Source organism: Capsicum annuum, chromosome 1, assembly GCF_002878395.1.
Source record: "Capsicum annuum cultivar UCD-10X-F1 chromosome 1, UCD10Xv1.1, whole genome shotgun sequence".
Classification (NCBI taxonomy): domain Eukaryota; kingdom Viridiplantae; phylum Streptophyta; class Magnoliopsida; order Solanales; family Solanaceae; genus Capsicum; species Capsicum annuum.
Window position 1 is genome coordinate 108,165,551 of NC_061111.1, and position 22,197 is coordinate 108,187,747.

Below are 22,197 nucleotides of genomic sequence, written 5' to 3' on the forward strand. Positions count from 1 at the left end.
TAGCAGAAATGTTCAGCCAAGGGGAAAAACTGGAATTGCTAGTGTTGATCCCAATTTAAATAAAAACACACAAACCCTAATTGAAAATTCATTCATTCCATCATATTTCTTCTTCCCTATTATTCCTGTAGTTTAGCTTAGGGTTTTGTAGACTCCATTTTTGGAGAAGAAAACATTATATAATTTTGGGTGAAGAACACATTGGAGACTTTCCAAGTGGAAGATTTTCTCACTTTCATTGTTGATATTGTGGAGGAGACAAGTTTGAAGTAACATTCGCTTAGATCTACCACAAATTAATTCAATCGAGATTATGGGTATATCTATTCTTATTTATCTTATGTGTAGCTAAATCTCTCTCTTGGGGTTTTATGTGAATATGGATTAAAGTGTGTGTGGCTTGTTAATGTTAGAATCTATTTGGTAGTTCTTGTTTATGGGTTATGTTATTGCTATAGTAGCTTGGTTGGAATTTCATTGGTGAAAGCTCCAAATACCCACATGGGTTTGATTAATGAAAGCCCCGAGCTCTAGAAAACCCAAGGCTATCTTCAAAAAAAGGGTTTTGGGTGAAGATTAGGAATCTGTATCATCCTCAAAATAGGTATGTGGAGACCAAAGCAATGATAGATAATTATGTGTGTAGTCTGCTAAATTCTCAATATCTTAGAAATAAGGGTGAAAGTGAGGTTGACTATGCCTTGGGTGTCATCCTATAAATAGGGATGCCTTGGTTGAGGTTATGGTTACTAATTCTTGAACACACCCATTAGGTATTCGAAAGGATCAATGGGTGAAAGTTTGGTGTTTTGTTAAGTGACTAGCATCAAAATGTATAGCCAAACCTGCCTATATTTGACATACTAAATCAATGTTGATAACTAACTCCCATGTCTCTTCCTTAGAAATGCATAATCCTAAGATTCATGCATAATTGTTAAAACCCTAATTATTCGTAGCCCCAAATTAAACAAGAAAATCCCAAAAAGAAACATTAGTGTAGGAACTCACCTCCCCATTTTATCTTTTTATACCATTTGTTTGAATTTAATTTGTAACTATCATTTCAAATTAATTTAATTGCTACTTACATTGTTTCTCGTGAATTTGACCCTACCCCAAAGTTGGGTAAATATATTGATGATGACCGCCTTGCACCCAAATTGATGTGTAAGTTGGGCGTTATCAAAAATTGTGTTGTTGTCGGGGAACAATTTGGCATATTAAATTAATTTGAAATCTTAGTTACTTGGTTGAATTCAAGCTTGTTGATATTTGTTCGTGATTTTTCTTGGTATGTAGATTTGATTTCATTTTTTTCCTTTCTTGATGGCATCTTCTATAAGTATGAGTTTAATGATTGAAAGTCATATCGTGACATCCCATGTTCACATTGTTACGGACTGCACTTTAGGACAAATTGTAAGTATGCTCCCTGGGGATAGATTTTACCATATCCGTCCGATTGGGTGAATGGTTGACCTATGTGCAGTAGTATACAAAGACATTGTGATGAGTGTCCTAACACCCCCTCCCTCTATTATACTAATCAAATTGCTAGTTCTTCCTATGATTTTATTAGGTCATATGATCATAAACCGGAAGAACAATACACTGAATCCAGTAACTGTGACCCAAGCCATCTTTGATCAATAAGATGCCACGGAAAAGAATATTGAATACATTTACAAACAATGGACACGCGTCAAGAAAGAGCTATTGGGGATATAAGAAAAATTTGAAACTATCACTACCTTTCCCAATACTGTAGAGTAGGTTTGTTTATGAAAGAAAGAAACCAAGCTATGATAGGGAAGATTCCTCTATGGCTTCCCAACCAATCAACTCATATGAGAGAGAAGAAGCCCAAATAAAAAAAATAGTGCTTGATCCAAAAGAATAATCGATGCTACATCTCGATGATGACTCTAGTTCATTTCAAGGCAAGTATGCTAATTTGGACGCAAGTCCCAAATTAAGAGAATGGTCCCATTTTAACCACTTTTCAATATTATGCTTGTTGGATTGGACAAAGTCTATCAATCCAAGTTAATGATGACATTCAGAGAGAAGGAACTACATTATTATGATTTGGAATTTGGCATTCCAATGAAGTACCCACACATCAATGGCCAAAGAACTAAACTCTCCAAGTCCAAGAAATGTCCTATTGATGCACACTCCATTACTCAAGACACAAAACTGCAAAATGGATGCAAAGTTGGGTAAAAGTTTTAAGTCTACGAAGTGGTGTGATATGAGATTCTTCATTATAACCTTATATTTTCCCAATGCTCCTCAAAGACGTAATGGTCAACAATTGGGAAAGAAATAAAATCCTCAAATATGAGACACAAATGGAGATCGAATAGGCGTTGGGCTTCGATGTTAATCTGAGCGTCCGATGGGAGGCAGGCTATCATGCCACAAAAAATGGCACATATCCTTTCCATTTTATGCATGATAGAGTAGAATAAACCTTTACTTTTTAGCATACGTAATGCATAAATTTTGGTACTAAGAGATATTTTAATCAAATTTGAGAATAAAATGTGTGAAATTTGTGAGTTTGGGATAAGCAAAATTATGCAGAAAACCCGATTGATAGGTCTCAGTTACTGCGACTGCAGTCCATGTCCCCATGATCATGAGAGTCGAGTGACTGTAAACGTGTAACTAGGACTGCGATCACGGTCAATTTAATTTGAAAAACTATTCAACTTACCCTTTTCCCCAAAATTATTTAAATTTGTTCAAAATTCTCTAAAATCCTCAAAGAAATTGTGGCTTTGCATGGCATTTTCAAGTACCACCACATCCCGTGCATATTTAACTCGGTAAGTTTTTTAAATTCCCTAGTTTTAACATCTATTTCCTGCTTCAAACTTGTAGTATAGACAAAGTCCTAAAGTAGTATGCACATTATTTAAGAAGACTTGAATACCGAAAATCAGACATTAACCCATTCAGGTTGAGATGTATTTCATGTGTTTGATAAATTGCCCCTACGAAATCAATGTTTAAATTATTTTACATTCGGGTACATGAACTTGCACTCTAGACTCAACTTCATTGTTGCTATTATCGTCATGCCTAGTGTAACTATAGAAGTGGGATTAAAATTGAATTTTAAATAGTGGGCAGGAATTGTCAGACCAGGCCATAGGTACCGCGATTGTGGCTAATGCTTTGCCATAACCATACTTTAGGGTGGGTTCTGACTGGCAGAAAACTTCCAGCCACACATTAACTACCCCTAAAATCTTATATAGAAATACCACACAAGATTATTGATTTGTATTAGCACGTTTTTATTGTAATGCTGCAAATGTTGGCATAAGGTGCACCTTTTATAGGTTTTAGGACTCAACAATGGGAGACTTTGACGACACATAATTGTTGTTTGCAAAATGGAAACACTAGTATGTCACATATGTCTATAGAACAAAGCTACTCCTTTAAAGGGATATCAGCCTAGACAAGGTAGAAGAGAAGTTCCTAAAATTCTATGCTAGTCTCACTACAACCAGGTGGATATGATTTACCCCTAAAGCCTACCTTGCTAATGACGTTTGGGTGCCTGAAATCTATAAAAACCTCTGCAAAGTATCCCTCACAAACCTAGTCATGACATTTTAGGGTAACCAGGTTCAATTCAGAGTGGTGCACATTAATGTTGTGTAAGGTTGCCAAATGCTGACATAAGGGAGTTTGATGCCAAAACATACGAGGCTGGGACTTGGATGGTCATTATCTTGTGTCCTAAAAAGGAAGTCTCATGGCCCACTACCAAATATGATATTTTGATGAAGGACTTTAAGGCTAAAGCCATGTTGTGGTTGAATATCATCTGTAGCAGACTCTCACCATGCACTCACATAGTCGTGGTCATAGATATGAGGGCTAGGATGGTAGCATGCATCTTATCTGGCATTTCTATGAATGTTGACGAGATAGCTCTCTCTGAGTGGTGGCACTTTAAGAACCACGGAGGTACCCATATTCAGTTTCCATCTCTGAACACTGAATTATGTAGGAAAGAAGAAGTAGAGGAGTATGTCATAGAAACTTGTGTGTACCCTAGCTCTCTCATCTATCCACTCAAATTCAAAGGTGAGGGCGCAGCACGTTAGAGTAAGAAGAGTAATATGGACTCGACCAAATCATTCCAATAGGTCATAAACTCTTATGGACCCTCATCAGTGACTGCATTCTAGGATATATCTATTCAGATATAAGTGATAGGAGAGATATTATCTAAATTAGCTTAGGGACCAGGAGTGCCCTCCATTATTCTACATTCATATGTGGCACTATCAGATTATGATAAGTACATAGAGGAGCCAAAAAAGTAGGGTGGCATAGTGGTTAACCTGGAGAGAGCTTATTTAGCCTTAGATAAATCCCACAAGAGCCTCAAAGACTCACATGATAAGATGGTGAAGAGGGAGAAAATGAAGGATAAATTTTTCAAAAAGTTATGGAAGGGGGTGAAAGGCATATTCAAGGTGCTCGAACCCAACCAAACGCTACCTTCATCGAGAGTATATAGTGAGGATGATGCACCTATAGAATGGTCAATTGATGATGTAGAGTTAGTAGGAGGAGATAGATCATGGTACGGATATAGGGAGCCCTTTTTACTCTTTCTTTCTTTCATATGCAGTGCAGACACTGCATTCACTTCAGTAAGGGTGACTTTATATTTTCAATTATTTAGTGTTAAGTTATCGAACATTTCTTTTGCTGATAGTTTTGATACTATTTCTCATGTTGTCTTTTAAATGCTATATTTTTTGGTACTCTGACGGTGCCCATATTTTATCGATTATCATGCTTTTATTTTATTTCTAATTTTAGTTTTCTATGCGTACTTTAAATTTTGTTATGGATCCTAGTGATGTTGGGACAAACATGCATGGGAATTACAACTACCCATAGCACAACTATCGAAGATGTAAGGGAAGCCTGAGTACCTGTGGCATTTTAGTTTGTTTGATAAGGTTGGGATCAATTTATACACCATTGGCGAAGTCTGAGTAGCATTTGGTTAGTTTACACATTTTAAGCCAAGATGTGAGACTAACGTTTTAAGCCAAGATGTGAGACTAAGGCTTTGGTTGTAGATATCTCCATATGTTAGCAATTTGTACATGGTGCTATGGCAAATCAAGAAACTACCTCCGACAAAATTTTTTAAATAATCAAGGCATGGAAATGAGCAATGTTGTAACAAATCCTTTTCTCTTTTTATGGTTCCATAAATTTTTTACTTTTGAATAGTAATAAATACCACATCTTTTCTTCCATCAGGAGGGAAATTTGAGCTACCTTAACTACTTTTGCATGCCATGTGTAGTAAGAATATTACATTCACCTCTTGTATACTTGTGTTATTTAGAACTTGCCCCATTAGTCTTTCAAAACTAATTATGATTGTATTTGGTTGGAGAAATGATCTTTGGCCCTCTTTCTAATTTTTGAAGCCACTCTAGTATAAAAACCTACCCATGTATAATTGTAATCGCTAGTACTCGCTTTGAGCCATTAAACCTTTCTTTGGAAAAATCATTACCAGTCGTGAGCCTTTCTTTTTATCCCTCTTTTAACCATACCTTCTTTGAACTTAAAAATACAATGTGAGGCTAAAAGCCTAAGGTAGGGGTGGTTAAAATTGATAGAAGTGAGTTTGGGACAAGGAGGTATTGTAAAAATGCCAAATGTGCCTATGTGTTGAAAACAAATGTTTAGAAAAAGGAAAAGACCCAAAAAAAGGATAACTTCCCCAAAAATGCAAGGAAATGGAAATAAAAGGAATGTAGGGAACAAGGGAGGTGAAAAGTAGGCATAAAAAAGGAGAGAAACAAAGTAGAGTGGCCCATAGTAGAAATAAGGAGCATTGTAATGTATGATGTAGATGTTCAAGGTAGGTTGTAACCAAGATCCCTAAATGATATCCTACCCTAACCCGAACCTATGTTACAAGATTAAAAAGTCCTTTGAGATCTCCGACCATTTACTTTCTTTGTAATGGAGATTGAATAAAGGGGCAAGCCTATGGAATGGCACTTGTTACATTGAGATTTCTTGTGTGGGGAGTGTTTTGCACATAAAATTCCTTGTTAAATGTTAACTAGTTTGGTGTGTGACATTTTTATTTCTTGTGAAGATGGCATGTAAGCAAGCTGAGGTGTGTGACCTTTTTCACCTCCCGAATAAGAAGGCAAATAGAGTATGGGTTATTTTACAGTCAAAGATGAGCCACTTCTTGAGTATTGATCTTTGTTGTCTAATTTCTCTTTAAAGTCTTATGCATTCCTTGAGGGTTACAATTTATAATTAGGAGGGTTGTGAAATTACTATAGTACATGTGCAATGAGCTACTTGTGGTTACGACTTATGTCAAGGTCAGTATGGCATTTAAGGAATAAAAATATGGGCATTAATGATTGTGGCTCATGGTAAAGATGTAGTGTTGGTTAAGAACAAACAAGGTCTTAAGTTGGGGGTATTGATGAGTAGTGATTTTACCACTCATTCACACTCATTTTTCGTGCACCTTACCTTGTCTCAAATATGTAAATGAGTCTTATTTGTGATTTAATGCACTAATATCCACTTGTTGCAAGTATAGTAGTTAAAAAGACAAGGAAAGGTCGATTGGAGCTTGAAATGATCAAAAGGGAGAAGAAAAAGTGCATCTGAAGACCTGCAGTTAACTAGCCTCAGTTACCTCGATCACAGTCCATAGGTTGCTATCACGGACAGTCAAGGTGATCAATCAACTACAACCACGGAAATCAATAGTGGTCACGTAGCCGCGATGGTAGCCTGACTTGCTCGATCGTGGCTTGGTGGAGATTTTAGCCACAGGGCAAAACTGTAATTGCATATTCTGATCCCAATTTGTACAAAAAGACACGAACCCTAATTGAAAAATCATTCATTCCATCACAATCCTTCTACCCCAATATTTCTCTAGTTTAGCTTAGGGTTTTGTAGACTCCATTTTTTTAAAAAAAAATATTGTATAAATTTTGGGAGAAGAATACATTGGAGACTCTCCAAGTTGAAGATTTGCTCACTTCCATAGTTGATATTTTGGATGAGCCAAGTTTGAAGTAACATTCGCTTAGATCTACAAAAAATTAATTCAATGGAGATAATGGGTATATCTATTCTTATTTATCTTATGTATAGCTAAATCTCTCTCTTGGGGTTTTGTGTGAATAGGGATTAAAGAGTGTGTGGGTTGTTGTTGTTACCATCTATTTGGTAGTTCATGTTTGTGTGTTCTATTATTGCTATTTTAGCTTGGTTTGGATTTGATGGGAGAAAGCTCCAAATATCCACATGGGTTTGATGGGTAAAATCCCCAAGCTCGAGAAAACCCAAGGCTATCTTCGAAAGAAGGGTTTTGGATGAAGATTAGGAATATGCATTATCCTTGAAAGAGGGATGTGGAGACCAAAGCAATGATAGACAATTATGTGTGTAGTTTGCAAAATTCTTACTATCTTAGAAATAAGGGTGAAAGTGAGGTTGACTATGCAATGGGTGTCATCCTAAAAATAGGGATGCCTTGATTGTGGTTGTGATTACTAATTCTTGAACACACCCATTAGGTATTCGAAAAGATCAATGGGTGAAAGTTTGGTGTTTTGTTGAAAGACTAGCATCATAATCTATAACCAAACCTACCCATATTTGACATACTAAATCGATGTTGATGACTAACTCCCACATGTCTCTCCCTTATTAATGCATAATCCAAAGATCCGTGCATAATTGTCAAAACTCTAATTATTCGTAGCCCTGAATTTATACAAGAAAATCCCAAAAAGAAACATTAGTGTAGGAACTTACCTCCCCATTTTATCTTTCTGTACCATTTATTTGAATATAATTTGTAACTATCATTTCAAATTAACTTGATCACCACTCACATTGTTCCTCATGGATTCGACCCAACTCCAATGTTGTGTAACTATATTGACGACCACCACCTTGCACCCAAATTGACATGTAAGTTGAGCATTATCAGACTTCACTCTAGAAGTCTTGCCTTGTGTTTTAGTATTTATTTCTTTTTTTTTATAAATTAGTTTAGGTGATAGGATTACATGTCAAGGTTGCTGCAACAAGTGACATAATGACCCTTGGTTTTTGGGTCGTGGCACTCTGCATTTATGAGTATGATATCGAGACTCGCCTTGATGGTGCACCCTCTTTGTGACTCCCTAAGAAGAATGTAGAATAGACCCAGTCATCCTATCATAATCCTCTTTACTCTAAAAATATGCCACTAAGACTACCATCTGAACACTAGAAAGCTAAATGAAAACCTCCAACCCATTCATGAACTTCCAAATCCTCTCAGACTCAGTGGAAAGACCTGCATAAGAATATTTAGACAAGGCACAAAAACATGCCTCGTACTCCAAAATAGTGTTAGAGCCTTACTCCAGGTGATAAACTCATCTCTCATTTAATCGCTCAGACTGTAAGGCATAAACCTATCAAAGAAGGCCTTAGCAAAACTGATACCAAGTCATCTCTGGAGAACCATGAGGTCTACAACTAACAAGTGGCCTCTACTAATCACTGGTTGCATCTCATAACCGATAGGTAGTTTAAGCAACCCCATGCAACTCGATCATTTATACAATTTCTCCTGATAATGAATCAAGAACACATAAGTATCCTCTCCTACAAAACCAATGAAACTAGGAAGACACAAATAAGTGAACCTCCCAAACCACTTTTGATCCTCAGAAGATATAAATGTACTAGCAATAATAGAAGGCATAGCAAATCTGGCTTGCAAGGATCCCACCTGAGGAGGAAACATAGATTAAGATTGAACTCCTAATATTACAATACCATACTCAGACACTAGTATAGAAGGACAAAAAAATAAGAGTCTGCTGAGTACCATAGGAAGATATCAATACCACTGGAGGATCTACATTCCAAAGTAGAGGAACATCATAGGCAAGCTCTAACAAAAATATAGGTACAATACTCAATGTTAGAGGAACACCGGGTACACTAAAAGGAACACCCTCCAATTAGCTTATAAAGTGAATCAATAACCCCTATGAAATTGGGGTAGAAGGACCATATGGAACCAAAGTAGGCCATATATCTCAAAAATGCTAACCTCGAGGCTCATAGTACAACCCCTAGGTGGGGAAGATCCTCGTTCCTGCCCACTACCTCAATCACTCCCACAAAACGTACCTCACCCTCTAGACTAAGCCCTCTCCTTAAAAGATAGCTCTATATCTCTAGCCTCAAGGGATATAGTCCCCACCATCTTCAAAAAAAAGTGTGAAATTTAGTTTAGAACACAAGTTATGAATATATATCTATATTTTAACAATCAAAATAAGACAGGTTTCATAAATATCTTATAGCCTCTACAAGATAGATACGTACGTCTATGTATCAATCTGAGAGAATTTACTAGACACCTGCTCTTACACTAATGAGACCAATGTCACGTGGCTGCTCTGATATCAATTTGTTATGACACAAAATCAAAAGTGTCATGATAGCAATAGTTGTGACAAGCCTTGAAAAATAATTCAATTACCAAAACTTAATGTAAAGGGAAATCAATCACTAAACCCAAGGAAATACTCTAAGAATGGAGCCAAACAACTCATACATGATTATAGAGGAAATAAAGAACTAATAATACAATAAAGCATCCCTAGACCTGGTGTCATAGTTTAAGAACTACTAAATATATCTTAAATGTAAAAAGATAAAATGATACACCAAAAAGGATCATAATTTGTCTATGGGTACAAAACAAGACATACAATATAAAGAAAGAGGTAGTTGATCAACTGTAATGCCTCGGAAAATGGGTCCCAGAGCATCACATGGTTCTTGAGGCTACAAGTAGCCCCAATCTAACCCTTTGAGCCATTTTTATTCAGTTCAACACAAATCAATGGGGTTTCCATAAATAACCCTCAAATATCAATAGAGTAATCATCATTCAAGAATAAAAGAATTTCAGAAAGATAACAAAATACAACTTATTAGCCAACTCCCAACATTTATACTAGTCTGAAAAGACTCTAAGAAAATCAGTAAAACCAGCGAGCCATTGAGACATGCCCCAACTTACTCATACTCAGTTATCAAATGTAAATGATTCCATGAAACCAACATCAGATATCACATCCTCAGAACAAAAGGACTTACCACAATAGAGGATGTAGAATAGCATACCCGAAGAATCACTGTCAAACCTAGAACTGAGCACCTGAACCTACATTCTAAGAAAATGCAACCTACATCCGAATATATGGGTCAGTACCATGGAAAGGAACCGAGTATATGGTGGTGTATGTAGTTGTATAAACATCATTATCATAAATATTTATAAGAAATATGTAGGATGTATAAAAGACTCACATAGCATGAAGAAAATCATCATAATCATGAGAGGATGAAATAAGTACAATAACATATGTGAGTCATCATATACTTTGTCAATCACTTTTAGTTCATCAAGAATATCAATTCTCATAATGTATATATCATTTAAATCATTCAAAATAATAACTTTCACAATTCCACTTTCAAATCACTTCACCATTCACCATAGACACAAGGAAACACACACACTGGAGATCCTATAACCGACATAAATCATGTAAGCTACATGGAGTCCAACGTACAACCCACGTTGGGGAGAGCCATCCTATTCTTACTATCGGAGTAGAACTATCGATATCAAATCCACACAAACTAGTGATCACTATATAAATCAGCCTCAGGCTTACTCCTATAGGGGCACGTAGTTCTAGGGAAGTAAGGTCCTTTTATACCTCCCACTCAGTACTAAAAATTTCTCCTGGAGTTAGCTTAGATCATTTCAAAGACAATCCACTCCAAAAAAATTTCAGTAATATATAAATATACATTGGGAGCCATCATGCTTTCCATCTATCAAAATTGATGACGTTGTGGATTTCATTCACACTCGAGTTCAAAACAACTCCATTAAGACCAAAAGGTCAAATCATTCAAAATATCTCAAATATTCAACATCAACGTGCTTGTAACACACACTTTCTCAAAAAAAAAATACAATTTCCAATGGGGATTCATGACCCAAATATCAAAATCATGATAAATATCGTTCAAGATTCATGCTATATATCTCCACACAAGTAAATTTATCTTTCAAAATCATAAACATCAAGATTTCATAATAATCATCATAAGATATGGGTTCATGCTTCAAATTTATAAAAATCAAATAAAAATCATGCCTTTGTAAAGAAAATTACTTTTGGGCACAAAAACGAAAGAGAGTACTTGTTGAAAAACCATACATACCTTGAATGATAAAATTTTGATCGATACGGATTTTTGAGATGTTAGTCATGCCTTTGAATGATGGTTCTTGGAGTTCTTGAACTAGAAACTTGGAATCTTGAATAAATTTGCTAAATTAATGGTGAACTTTGGAGGTTCTTGAAGTTGGATGTAGGAGCTTAGGGTTTCCTTTTTGAGGTAATTTGATGAAATATAACACATAATGCATCTAATAGGCTTTAATATAGGGTTTGGATGGATTTTGGGTAAGGGGGAATGACTAAAACGCCCCTAAAAATCAAATAATTCACAAATCTGTCCTTTGGTGGACTATTTTATTAGTCTGAACTAGATTAACCATAACATTTTACTTCGAATCCAAATTGGATGAAACCAATTTCATTAGAAAGAGGACTCTTATATCTTTTGATTGATATATAGTATCTCACCCAAATCATTGTGTACGAGGAGTTATGATTGTTTGAATTTGACCCAAAAATTTGCTTTTGATAGGATGAAGTAGATCGACCATAACATTTTGCTCCGACAGACAAATTGGATGAAACCAATTTCATTAGCAAGAGGACTCGCAGAGCTTTTCGTTTATATATATTTGATCACCCAGATCATTATGTACAAGGATTTATGATCACTGAAAGATTGAGAAAAAATACACCAGGCCTCAGTATTTTTCCTGCACGTTTTACTGTTCACTACTATTCATGGTTCGATCGGAATGTTCATAACTAGTCGCTCGGGTGTCCATTTTGGATGATTCATATATCGTTGCAAAGCTTATTCGATACTCTACATAATGGTGGGTCATAATCTAAGACATTCCATATGGAAAATTTATAATTTATTCTAGAAGATAGAACCCAACACATTTACGCACAAAATTTCAACGAAAAATTTCTCAGGGTATTACATCATCCCACCCTTGAAAACATTCATCCTCGAATGATGCTAGACATGCCAATATTAGATAGGGAAAAGTGTATACAGCTGAAACCATTCGTTAGACTCATCACCACATCATTTCTCATTCCGAATGCAACATAGAATGCATAAATTCAAGAAACTACAGCTGAACACATAATAAATGACAGCTGAACTGCTGCAACTTTTATCAAAAGTGCATGATTTAGGAAAGAATGGTACCTTCGTCTTGATTGGAGTTGAAAGAAAATAGGTGCGGGTGCTTAGATCGCATATCCGTCTCAGCTTCCTAAGTTGCACCCTCAACAAATTGGTTTCACCTCAACACCTTGACCAAGGGAACTTCTTTGTTCCTTAGTCTTCGAACACTGAAATCAAGAATCTCAATAGGAATCTCATCAAAAGAGAGATTTTCTTGAATGTCAGTACTCACAAAGGAATCCACTACCACAGCATCGCTAATATGCTTTCTAAGCATGGAGACATGGAATATTGGATGAACAGAGGACAACTCGGAAGGCAACTCGACCTCATAAGCTGCCTTACCAACACGTCTATGAATTTTGTAAGGACCAACATAACAGGGACTAAGCTTCCCCTTCTTTTCGAATCACTTCACCCCCCTCATGGGTGAAATTTTCAGATACACTAGGTCACCAACTTAAAACTCAAGGTCTCTCCTTCTAGCATCCGTATATGACTTCTGACGACTCTGCGCAGTTTTAAACCTTTGCTTAATCAACTTAACTTTTTTCATAGCCTCAAATACAGAATTAGGACAACTCCAGCTGCTTTACCCACCTCGAACCAATCTATTGGTGATCTATATTTCCTCTCATATAAGGCTTCAAATGGAGCCATGCCAATACTAAAGTGGAAACTGTTATTATAAGCAAACTCTATCAACGGTAAGTGATCATCCCAACTTCCCTTAAAGTCAAGTGCCCAAGCTCTCAACATATCCTCTAAGGTCTGGATGGTCCGCTCAGCCTACCGTCGGTCAGCGGATGAAAAGCAGAACTCAAAAGAACTTGGGTACCAAGACCCTTCTGAAAAGCTTTCAAAAATTGTGAAGTAAACTGAGTACTGCTTCCAAAATGATAGACAACGGAACTAAATGCAGTTTGACTAGCTCTCAGATATACAATCTAGCGTAATCCTCAGTAGTATATAAAGTATGAATAGGCAAGAAATGAGCATACTTAGTTAACCTATCAACCACAACCCAAATAGAATCATGATGGCATCGGGAAGAAGGTAAACCAATTACGAAGTCCATATTTATCTCTTCCCACTTCTAGGTAGGAATACTAAACTCTTGCATCATACCACCAGCTCTTTGGTGTTCAACCTTAACCTATTGGCATGTTGCACACTTAGCTACAAACGTTGCTATATGTTTCTTCATGCCACTTCACCAATTGATTTCCCGCAAGTCTCGGTTAGTGGCACCAGGATGAATAGAATATCGCGCCCCGTGCGCTTTAGCCATAATCCTCTATCTCAGATCATCAACATTTAGGACATACAATCTACCCTGCAATCTCAACATACTATCTCCCCCTTGGGAGAAAACCTCTAATTTTTGTTCCTTAACTGACTCCTTCAGTCTAACCAAACTAGCATCTAAGTATTGCTTTTCCTTTACTTCCGAAACTAAGGAGGATTCGGAACTACTCTGAACCCCTATACTACCTTCAGCAGAGTCGAACAACCTAACCCCCAATCTAGCCAAATGATGTACATCACGAGCTAACTATTTCTTACCTTTTACCACATGCGAAACACTACCCATGGACACTCTACTTAGGGCATTTGACACAACATTGGCCCTACTCGAATGGTAAAACACGCTTATATCTAGTTTTTTAACAATTCTCACCATCGTCTCTGCCTAAGATTCCATTCTCTCTGGGTAAACACATACTGCAGAATCTTATAATCATTGAAAACATCAATATAGAAACCATACAAATAGTGTCTCTAGATTTTCAAAGCAAGCAAAACAGCAGCCAACTCAAGGTCATAGGTGGGGTAATTTTTCTTATAGGGTTTTAACTGTCTAGAAGCATAAGCTATCACCTTACCCTTCTACATCAATACGCAACCCAACCCAACTCTCGAAGCATTATAGTACACCAAAAAATCATAAACACCATCAGGTAAAGTCAAAATAGGGGCTAAACTGAGTCGAGTCTTCAACTCCTAAAAACTCTTCTCATAAGATTCTGACCACAAGAACTTCACTTTATTTTAGGTCAACCAAGTCATAGGAGACTCTATAGAGGAGAAACCCTCAACAAAATGGCGGTAATAGCTAGCTAAACTCAAGAAACTTAGAATATCATTTGGAGAAATAGGTCTAGGCCAATTTCTAACAGCTTCGGTCTTTTGGGGATCAACTCTAATACCCTTGGAAGAAATGATATGACCCAGAAAAGCAACTGACCTTAGCCAAAACTCACACTTACTGAACTTGGTAAACAACTTGTGATCTCTAAGGGTTTCCAAGACAGTTCGGAGATGATCAGAATGTTCATCCTCACTACGGGAGTACACCACTATATCATCAATGAACACTATGACAAACATATCTAGATATGGTCTAAACACTCAATTCATGAGGTCCATGAAAGCTGCTAGGGCATTAGTTAACCCGAAACACATAACAAGAAACTCAAAATGGCCATAACGAGTTCAGAAAGCGGTTTTCGGGATGTCAAACTCCATAACTTTGAGTTGATGATAGCCAGAACAAAGGTCTATCTTTGAGAAATAACTTGCACTTGCAATTGGTCAAACAAATCATCTATTATCTAAAGGAAGCACTTATTTTTTACGATGACTTTAATCAGTTGGCGGTAATAAATTCACATACGCAAAGAGCCATCTTTCTTTCTCACAAACAATACAGGAGCACCCCAAGGAGAAACACTAGGCCTTATGAAACCCTTATCTAGTAGATCTTAGAGTTGCTCTTTCAACTCCTTAAGTTTTGTAGGGGCCATACGATAAGGAGGAATAAAAATGGGTTGAGTATCAGGAAAAAGATCAATCTTAAACTCTATATCTCTATCAGGAGGTATCCCAGGGAGATCATCCGAAAAGACATCAGAAAACTCATTGACGATGTTAACAGACTGGAGAGTTGAAGTCTCAAACTTAGTGTCTTTGACTCTAACTAAATGGTAAATACACTCCTTGGAAATAAGCTTTCTAGCTTTGAGGTAAGAGATAAAATGACTCTTAGGTGACACAGAATTCCCAAAACACTCAAACACGGATGCACCCAGAAACTGAAACTTGACCACTCAGGTCTGACAATCAATAGAGGCATAAGAAGAATACAGCCAGTCTATACCCAGAATCACATCAAAATCTACCATGTCTAACTCAATCTAATCAGCCAACAAGACTCGATGTGGAGGTATATTTTTGAAATAGGAGAGCATGAATTAATAGCAGAGAGAGACACTTTAAGCATAATAGACTTCTGAAAGAAAGAATCACACTTTTTCCTAAAATGTCTTGTAGCCTCTTGCTCATAGAAGTGGTGTGCTACACACCGATGATCAAGACTCTACTTAACGCGGCTTGTCAGACTCCCTAGGACACCTTAAAATCTTAGACTCTGATACCAAGTTTGTAATGCACCGGAAAATGTGTCCCAGAGCATCACACGGTGTTAGAGGCTACGAGTAGCCCTAAGCTAACTCTTTAAGCCATTTTCAATTAGTTCAACACAAATCAATGGGGTTTCCACAAATAACCATTAAATATCAACAGAGTAATCATCATCCAAGAATAAAAGAATTTCAGAAAGATAATAAAATACAACTTATTAGTCAACTCCCAACATCTATACTAGTCTGATAAGCCTTTAAGAAAATCAATAAAACCAGCGAGCCATTGAGACATGCCCCAACTGACTCATCTCAGTTATCAAATGTAAACGAGTCTGTGAAACCAATATCAGACATCACATCCTCGGAATATGAGGACTCACCACAACAGAGGATGTAAAATAGTGTGCTCAAAGAATCACTGTTGAACCTAGACTGAGCACCTGAACCTACATTTCGATAAAATACAGCCCACATCTAAATTTGTAGGTCAGTACTATGGAAAGGAACCGAGTATATGGGGGTGTATACAGTTGTATAAACATCATCATCATAAATATTTATAAGAAATATGCAAGATGTATGAAAGACTAACATAGCCCAAAGAAAATCATCATAATCATGAGAGGATTAAATAAGTGCAATAATATATGTGAGTCATCATATAATTTGTCAATCACTTTCAGTTCATCAAGAATATCAATTCTCATAATGTAAATATCATTTAAATCTTTCGAAAAAATAACTTTAACAATTCCACTTTCAAATCAATTCACCATTCACCAAAGACACAAGGAAACACACACATACTGGAAGATCCTATAACCGACACAAGTACAACCCACGTTGGGGAGAGCCATCCTATCCTTGCCGTCGGAGTAGGACTATCGATATCAAATGCACACAAACTACTAATCACTATATAAATCAGTCTTAGGCTCCCTCCTATGGGGGCACGTAGTTCAAAGGAAGTAAGGTCGCATTATACCTCCCACTCAGTGCTAAAGATTTCTGTCGGACTTAGCTCTGATCATTTCAAAGATAATCCACAACAAAACAATTTCAATAATACATAAATAAACATCCAGAGCCATCATGCTTCCTATCTATCAAAATCAACTATGTTGTGGATTTCTTTCACACTCGAGTTCAAAACAACTCCATTAAGACCAAAAGGTCAAATCATTCAAAATATGTCAAATATTCAGCATCAACGTGCTTATAACACACACTTTGTAAAAAAAACACAATTTTCAATGGGGATTCACAACCTAAATATCAAAATCATGATAAATTTCGTTCAAGATTCTTGCTTTATATATCCACACAGGTAAATTTATCTTTCAAAGTTATAAACATCAAGATTTCGTAATAATCATCATAAGATATGAGTTCATGCATCAAATTTGTAAAAATCAAATAAAATCATGCCTTTGTAAAGAAAATTACTTTTGGGCACAAGAACGAAAGAGAGTTTTTGTTGAAAAACCCCACATACCTTGAATGATGAACTTTAAATCAATACTCATTTTTAAGATGTTAATCGTGCCTTTGAATGATGGTTCTTGAAGTTCTTGAACTAGGAACTTGGAGTCTTGAATAAATTTGCAGAATTAATGGTGAACTTTTGAGGTTCTTGAAGTTGGATGTAGGAGCTTAGGGTTTTCTTTTTGAGGGAATTTGATGAAATATAACATATAATGATTCAAATAGGCTTTAATATAGTGTTTGGATGGATTTTGGGTGATGGGGGAATGACCAAAACGTCCTTAAAAATCAAATAATTCTCGAATTTGTCCTTTGGTGGACTGTTTTGATAGTCTGAAGTAGATCAACCATAACATTTTACTCCGATATCCAAATTAGATGAAACCAATTTTATTAGAAAGAGGAATCTCATTTATTTCCATTGATATATAGTATCTCACCCAGATCATTTTGTACGAGGAATTTTGATCGTTTGACATTGACCCAAAAATTTGCTTTTTATAGGCTAAAGTAGATCGACCATAACTTTTTGCTCCGATAGATAAATTGGTTGAAATGAATTTCATTAGAAAGAGGACTCGCAGATCTTTCCATTGATATATAGTAGATTACTCTGATCATTATGTACAAGGAGTTATGATTAATTAAAGTTGGAGCAAAAATACGCCAAGCCTTAGTACTTTTTCCTGCACATTTTACTGTTTACTACTATTCATGATTCGATAGGAATGTTCATAACTCACCGCTTGGGTATCCATTTTGGATAATCCATATATCATTGGAAAGATTATTCGATACTCTATGCAATGGTGGGTCATAATCTAAGACTTTCTTCATAGAAAATTTATAATTCATTCTAGAAGATAGAATCCAACATGTTTACGCACAAAATTTCATCAAAAAATTTTCCGAGGTATTACATCAACTCCAATAGAACAGATCATTCGTTACCTCAAATACACTCCAGATACCACCTGAATCAGCTACTAGACATTAACTCATACCTGAATCTGCAACAAAAGATCATAGTAGGGGTAAGTACAGTCCACTTGTCCTCAGTAGGTATCATTGGTCGACTGACTAAAGAATAAAATAAGTTATATAAAATATATACTATATGCATGTCACCTGAAATCCAAAAATGACCCTAGAATTTTCCCACACCATCTCTACTAACAGTTCTACAATATACATATATGTCATACACAAGAATGAGAAAGTAGTACAATGAGACAAATACCATACAAAAGACAATAATACAACATATAATAAGCACCATATGTATGTAATATAATAAAAATAATGATGATGATGATGATGTAATTCTAGAGGTTGTTGCACAACTTTCGTATATACCTACCGACATGTGCTTCTAGGTAGAAAACAAGTGGGGATTGCAACCCATATACAATTCCATATCCAATACCATTATCCTTAACTCCTCTCAGGAACATGCATTGGTAGAGGGGTTTTAAAGCTAGTGTTCCAGTAATTCCATGGTGGTACAAATATTTCTATTAATTCCATGGTGGTACCAATATCTCACAACTAATCAAATTGAAAGTTTCCAAATCTGACTAATATATTAACCATGTGAGCCAAAATTTACTAAAAAGGCCAAACATTAATGTATCTAGTGTAATAATGCCAACAAAGTAAAATACACAAAAATATGGCATTGATACCATATAAACCATATTTAGGCCTATTTCACCTAAAAAGATACAATCAAATACATATACTCAAGGCTAACAACATCGTATAAGACTCCACACGATCACACACATCAAATGATGTCTCAATATGTACCAAATAACAACAACTTAATCCCCTACACAGTCACAACACTATATTAAAACCATTTCTTTATTAGCTCCTACTCCTACAACATGTTTTATACCAATATTAACTACACAACCTAGTTTGAAGAAAGGTAAGCCATGACCTACCTCAAATTCCATAAATTGGTGCAAACAAACTTTCAACATGAAACACCACCTCATGAATGGACCTAGAATCAACTAAAACTCATAAATAAAGATCTACACAAAGAAAGCTAGCAATACCTATATTGACTATTTTTGGGTCGAGGTCAAAATAGACCATAAAATGGGTTTTCAAAAACAAAATGGTAAAACTGGAATTCTTATCCAAAACTATATTTTACATGATTAAAGAAACTAATATAGGAAAATCTAATTGAAAATACGTTAAATTGGGGTTTGTATCAATAAAATACAAATTTTGGACTTTCGGGCCAAAATCCCCAAATTCTACTGCCAAATTAAAGTTTTAACAAGATGTGAATGATAATAACCAAAGAAACTTAATTGAAAGAAGGATTTGGAGCTTACCCCATCTTAAAATTGAAGAAATCGCTCAACACCCCAAAACTCCAAGTTCCAAGTCTCAAAAATGGTGAAAGAAATTGTGAAAGGCGATATATATAGGTACCAAGCTCTATAAAAGTGGTAAAATGGATGCTTTAACTTTCACCGCTAATGATATCACGTACCACTTTAATAATACCTGCCAATGCACGCCAGTTTGCTAAAGCAGATAAGGTCCACTTTTATGTCTACTGCTAAAGGATACAGGGCATAACTAAAGTGCTATGTTCTAGCTTACGATGATAGGTAAAGTAAGGTTCAGTGGAGATTTAGTACCTTTCTCTAAAGAGATTGATATGGAACTTTAGTGGATGCACCTGCTGAGTGGTGCACCAACTGTGGAGACTTGGAAACTTTCATATCTCTGCAAACCCCTTGAGATTCATCAAAGAACTTTAAAACACAAATAAAATATGCTATCCCATCAAATTAAATTCTTTGAACTCAATGATGATATCTGATTTTCAAAAAAAATATTATTTTCACAAAGTTGACATTTGAAACCCAATTTTACAACTTTTCAAATTGAGAGCTGAAATGAGATGTAAAAGATATAAATCCACACAACCATATTAGCCACCTAAAATTGATGTTTTGGATCTTTTGGAATCGTCTGTTTTGCCATCTGATGCACATATTAATAATTATTTACCAAAGTAAATTCTAAAGCCTTAACAACATCCAAATCCATAATCTCAAACAAATCATACATAAATACATTGGGACCCATGAAAATATTTCCAAAACCCCAAAAATACCACAATGCAACCACAGAAAGGGATAAAAATGTCAAATCATATAGATATGAATAATTCACATAAATCACCAAAAATTAGGTCATTACAAGTTACATAGATTCCGATTGACTATTATTTTTATAGGGGAACACAATTAACTTTCCATTTTTTAAAAGTCCTTTAAAAAAGGTATGTATACGAATATTTATTTTATCACATATTTTTACCTACTGATTGATGGTAAGATTGGACAAACGATTTAGACCTTAGAGGATATGTTGAGAGCTAGTGTGATAATTTTTAATGATAACCAGGAAGATCACTTTTCTCTGGTTGAGTTTGACTATAACAATAGTTATCAATCTAATATTAAAATTGATCTGTTTGAGGTACTTTGTGGTTGTAGGTGTAGATCTCTTGCTGGATGGTTTGAGATTGGTGAACCTACCTTGATAGAGCCTAATACAATTTAAGAGTCTATGGATGAAGTTTAGCTGATTAGCGAAAAACTAAAAACAACACAGAGTATTTAGAAATCCTATGCAGATGTTAGGAGATAGAAGCATGTGCATATAATATAGTTGCTGATAGGGTGTAACTAAAAATTTTGCCCATCAAAAGAGTGAAGAGATTTTAAAAGAAGGAAAAACTTAGTCCCTTTTATGTTGGTCCTCATAGGATTTTGAAGTACATTCATAACGTATCCTATGAATTAGATATGCCTGGAAATTTAGCATTGGTCCATCTAGTTTTTTATGTGTCCCAATTAATGAAATACATTGGTGATTGATAATGTTCAATCAAAACCAAAATAGATATTGAGGTTGCTAGTAATATTTTACCAAACACAATGGGTCATGGTTGATACCAAAGTAAATGAGCAAGAAAGGTTCACTTTACAGTCTATTTAAATCACTAAATAAAATCACATATTAATTGCTACAATAAAATTAATTTGGTGGGTTTTGTGACCGATTTCCAACATTTTTAAAGTTTAGTTATCGAAAGAGACAAATAGAAAAAATTGGAAAACAATAATTGTAATCGATGTTAGAGCGACTTAGGGTGTGTTTGTATTATAGTAGATAACATGTATAAGTAATTCACTTTTGATTCAAAATGTAAAAGGAATCAGTAGGAAATATTTTAGATATTAGTTATAATCTATCAGTCTATCACTAAATTTATTATGAGTTTCTTTCAAACACTCAAACTTTTATTTCTCTAATCAACCCAATACCTCATATGAGTAGTGTATTCCTATAACTAACTATTAAATGAGCTAAATATTTTCCAACTAAATATATTCACCCTCGTTCCTTTTTTCAAGTAAAACATGGTTCTAAGCATGAATAGATCTTGAAACCTCTATTGTTGAGTAAATACATAGAGATGTAGTGCGATCCATAATTTAGAACTCATATTATAAATAACTAATCAATACCTATGGATTTATCAACTATCATTCATCACACACCCCTAAGAATTGGGGTTTAACTAAGTATACTAAGGGAAAAAGAGATTATGCCATTATGTTCAGCAAAAGTTTCCACAGATTCAAATATTCATAGTTAATTCTTCAAATCTAATGTAGAAAGCAAAGATGAATAATAATCCCAATATCAGGGATCCCATTCAGGTATCAAGTTCAACAAAACTTGATGAATCATCTTTTAA